This window comes from Fukomys damarensis, unplaced genomic scaffold (genome assembly GCF_012274545.1).
Source record: "Fukomys damarensis isolate Sample0158 unplaced genomic scaffold, DMR_v1.0_HiC HiC_scaffold_33, whole genome shotgun sequence".
NCBI lineage: Eukaryota > Metazoa > Chordata > Mammalia > Rodentia > Bathyergidae > Fukomys > Fukomys damarensis.
Genome location: NW_022900945.1, coordinates 51,985,905 through 51,990,856, shown reverse-complemented (window position 1 = coordinate 51,990,856; position 4,952 = coordinate 51,985,905). Strand labels below are relative to the sequence as shown.

General features: G+C 46.8%; 1 long non-coding RNA gene across 1 annotated transcript in view; it reads right to left on the bottom strand.

The window, feature by feature from the left end:
- Positions 1–4,952, bottom strand: part of LOC104856871 — a 16,557-nt gene that overhangs the window by 6,656 nt on the left and 4,949 nt on the right. Inside the window, exon 3 of the long non-coding RNA XR_778736.2 lies at positions 2,256–2,345. This is a non-coding gene — a long non-coding RNA (uncharacterized LOC104856871). The remainder of the gene's footprint in view (positions 1–2,255; positions 2,346–4,952) is intronic.

Below are 4,952 nucleotides of genomic sequence, written 5' to 3'. Positions count from 1 at the left end.
CCAAAAAAAAAAAAAAAAAAAAAGATCCTCCTGCCTCAGCCTCCTGAGTGCTGGAATTATAGGCATGAGCCAGCACGCTTAGATGAACCTACACATTTTCTAAAAAATTGCCATTCACTCTTCAATTTTGTATCACCTAATTTGGATCAACTATATTTCTATTCTGTCAGGTTCTTCCTGACTTCACTTCCTTCCCCGCCTGCCCTAGAGTCCAGGGATGTTTTTAACATACTATCACACCCGCAGTTATCTTTGTCTTTTGGTCTTTGGTCCCAGGCAACTCATCACTTCATAGTTGTAGATTAAGCTAAATTTTATTTGTTCACTCCAGAAGTATTTATTGGCTAGGTGTGGTTGTGATGCTTGTAATCCCAGCACTTGGTAGGCTGAGGCAGGAGGATCACCACAAGTTTGAGGCCAGCCTCGTCACTGCCTTTTGTAGACTGCCTTTTTTGGTCCTGGGGATGGAACTCCGGGCCTTCACACTGAGCTATACCCCTCGTTCTTTTTTATTTTTATTTTTTAATTTTGATAGTCACTAAATTGCCCTGGCTGGGCTGGAACTAGTGATGCTCTTGCCTCTCCTCCCGAGCGCTGGGATCACAGGTGTGCGCCGCCACACCCAGCCAAAGGAGACCCCGCAAAGGCTGTGACTCGGGCCTTTGTCCTCCTCTGTGTCTGTTCTATAAAGGCATGTCCTATCAACTGTCCTGCCTCTCTCCTTTATCGTTTCTTTCACTAAACAAGGTCATTTTCTTTAGCCTACAAATATGTTTGACCTCCTTTTTTTTTTTTTTTTACCTGGGATCGAACTCAGGACCTTGCGCTTGCGAGGCAGGTGGACCCACTGAGCTAAATCCCAGCCCTGCAAGTGGCCTCTTCTTCAGTCCTGATCTGAACATCTTCCTCTTGCCTTTCTGAGCACTCTTAACTTTCTGCCCCTTCGTACACTCCGAACCTATATACCGATCACTTTATGGGTGCCAGGCACAGGGCTACAGTTCTGGGAACAGAGCCATGAATAAGACGGAGCAAGCCACGATTCTCATGAAATTTACAGTGATGGGGACATAGGAGTCCACACAGTCAACAAAGAATCCGACTTCCATTGCCAGCAATAAAACAGATTAGGTACCCTAAATAATTATTCTGCTATAAAATTCCACCTCAAATATGAAACTCAAAACCAGAATCCAGGGCTGGGGCTGTAGCTCTGTGGCACTGCGCCTGCCTGGCAAGTACAAGATCCTGAGCTTGATCCTTGGTACTGGGTGGAAAAAAGCACGAATCCAAAAATGCACAGCTGAAATGGAGGTGACAGCTCCAGGAGCATCTGCCAGATCCCAGTGACACAGCATCAACCTCAGTGGTTTATCAGGGGACAAAGCCTGGGCTTATGCAAAAACTAGCTGAGTCAGGATCCCCATGTGCAAGAGCAGGGCTCAGGTGTGGTGCGACACATCTGTGACTGCAGCTCTCTGGGAGGCTGAGGCAGGAGGGCTGCATGTTCGAGCCCAGCCTGAACAACAACGTAGTGACTTACTGAGAACTCGAGTGAAAAAAAAGTGGGGGTTTGATGTTCAGGGATAGAGTGAAAGCTCTGCGGCACTGCGCCTGCCTGGCAAACACACGGTCCTGGGTTTGGAGCCAGTTCCAAGGCAGGAAGTGCCTGGTGTGCGGGACTCTGGTTGCAGAAGCTTCTCAGGTCCTGGCAGCCAGAGTGAAGGGAAGAGGTGGGGAGGAAGATGCACCCTCTCAGGTCGTGCCGCCTCTGAGCAGACCCTGCCTCCCAATAGCGAGCCAGTGGTACTGTGCTCACGATTCAGTCATCTTCCAAACGCCGAGCCTGGTAGGGACATTCTCCATCCACACCTAACGTTCTGTCCTTGACACACCCTGAAGACTTATGTGCATCTTTCTATGCAAAATGCGTTCAGTCCATCTCTAAAAGTCACCAAAGGTTTAACAGTCCAGGGGTGGCTGAAAAGTTTAACGTCCTCTGAGACTGACTCAAGGCAAACTCCTACATGTGAACCTCTGTAAACATCCAAGAGAGTCAAACACTGCTGACGGACAATGGCACAGATAAGCATTCCCACTGCAAAGGGAAAAAGAAAGAAATAGGACCACAGCTGGGATTACAGGCGTGCACCACCACGCCCGGCCCCGTGCCTATTTCTGATATCTGGGTGAAGACTTCCCTGAGCCCACAAGTTTTGCATTTGCATGCCTGTAAAAAAAAAAAAAAAAATCACCATGTGGATGATGCCAAGATCTGTCATCAGCTTGAGCAATAGCCAGGCCCCTGTGGATTGTGGCTGTAGAGGCTTCTGAATGCCTGAACCCTGTGAAAGGAATCGTGGGTAGTCAATTACAAAGGTGACCCTTCTCAAGCAGGGTGCTCTGGTGTTCTCTTCTCAAACTAAAGCTTTACAGCTTTACCTGGGCTCCACTCTCAATGAAAAACTGCCTAACTGGAAAGATAGACAATGAGGCAATGTCCCCAGCTGGCTCTCAGTCAGGGGAAAGAGGGGACCTTTCTTGGAATTCACAAGCTTGTCCTCTAATTTATATCCTAAACTCACACAATTTTAAATGGAAAAAGCTCAAGGCTAGAATTATCTCTCTCTTCCTCCTGCTTTCTCTTTTTCAGTGCTAAAGATCAAATGCAGGGCCTTGTGCATGCTAAGCAAGCACTCTGCCACCAAATTCCAGTTCCCAGATTTTTTTTTTTTTTAAACAGGGTCTCACTATGTAGTTGAAACTGACCTGGGTATGGAATTATGGGTAACCCTTTACTGCCTGTGACATTTTTTTCACTGAAAAACTGACCAAAGTTAAGGTCACACTTTTTTTTTTTTGGTTTTTTGAGACAGGATCTCACTATGTAGTTGAGGCTGACCTGGAACTCACAGTGTAGCCCAGACTGGTCTTGAACTCACAGTGATCCTCCTGCCTCAGCCTCCGGTGTGCTGGCATTACAGGTGTGCACCACCACACCCAAGATAGGTTTTTAAAGGAACAATTTCTAGAAATTTAAAATATAGTAATTCAAATACATGAACAAATAACTGCACATAATTAAAATTGTAACATATATTCTGTGAAGGAAAACAGAGTACCATGGCTTTATGTTGAAATCCTAATACCTTAAAAGTAATGTTTGGAGTCAGGATCCTTTTTTGGGCGGGGAACAGTGATCAAACTCAGGACCTTGTGCTTGGGAGGCAGGCACAGTGCCACTGAGATAAATCCCCTGCCCTGGGATCTTTAAAGAGGTAAGTAAAGTTAAAGGAGATCAAGAGAGTGAACCCCACACTGGGTGTGGTGGCACAAACCTGTATGTAATCCCAGCACTCAGGAGATTGAGGCCAGAGGATCATTGTGAATTCAAGGCCAGCCTGAGCTACATAATGCAGCCTTATCTCAAGGGAAAAAAGTGAATGAGCCCTAGGCTCCCCAGTATGGGGTGCGATGGGGGTGTGATTAGATTACAGACAGGTACAGAAGAAAAAGTACATACAGACACCTGGAATACAGGGCATCTACAAGAGCTCTCAGCAGCTTGATCTTGGGACCGCTAACCTCCCAAACTATAGGGAGATTAATTTCTGTTATTCCAGCCACTCAGTCTGCGGGATTTTGTTATGGCAGCACTAACAAATACACAGATTTAGCTCCAATTCTTTGATGATTTCTCTTTTTCTATCTACCCCTCAAATATTGGTATCCCTCACAGTTCTACAAAATCTTTTCCCTTTTTATGTCTATGTATTTATGACACTAGGAATTGAACCCAGGGCCTTTGCACCAAGTTACATACCCAGCTCTTTTCCCTTTCCCTTGAGACAGGATTTCACCAAGTATCTAAGGTGCCCAGGCTGGGTGCAAACTTGCTCAGTCCTCCTGCCTCAGCCTCCAGAATTACTGGGATTATAGCCGTGCACTGCCACACCTCGCAAGAGATCTCCCTGTCTCCCTCTCTAGGATTTCCCGAATTCAGATGCTAGCTACCATTTAAAAGTTGGCTGTAGATAAGTTCCTGAATCTATATTTAATTTTCCTTTTCTGTAAAAATGGGTATAATGATGTGTTGTGTATCTCAGAGTTGTCAGTTACCCAATAATGTTATCCTTTATTGCTTTCTACTTTGTGGAGGAACGAAGTGAGCTAGCCATACGTTTGCTTATTTTGTAGTCCTGGGGCCTTGAGCAGGCCAGCCCAGTGCTTCGCCCCTGAGCTATACCTCCAACCCGGGGGCTCACTACGTAGTGTAGGCCAGCCTTGGACTCCTGGCAATCCTGAACGCTGGGTTATAGGTGTACACCACCACACCCGGCAAATCCTGGGTTTCTGACTGCCTCTTTTTTTGTTTTGTTTTGTTTTTTTCCTGGTACTAGGGATTGAACTCAGGCAAGGCCAGCATGGAACCACTTAGCTAAATCCCTGGCCTTCTGACTGCCTCTTGGGTTCTATCTTAGTTACTTTTTGGTTGATGAGACAAAATACTGGACACCCAAAGTTAAAAGAGGAAAGGTTTATTTCAGCTCTTAGTTTGTAGAAGAGTCAGTCTGCAGTCAGCTGGCTCCGACAAGGTGGCCTGGCTGAGGGGCACGGAGGAGAAACAGTCCATGCCAGGCACAAAGGAGCGGCAAAGCAGCAGCCATGAGCCTCCCTTTCCGCTGTTGGTTCAGGCTAGTAGAGTAATAGCTGATGCCACCCACACCCAGGGTGGGAGCTTCCCACTGTCGGGCCCCAGAGTGACGCTAACACAGAGAACTTACTCAGTTATCACATCCTCGGTCCGGCCACCTCAGAAAAGCCCCTCCTATGAGTGCACGAGGCTTTGGGGCGACAACCAGATAAAGCCATGGCTCATGCACTGCTACAGGCTCAATGTGTACCATCATTCCCAACAAATGCTGCCTTCCAAATAGGGAGAGGGAGGGGGA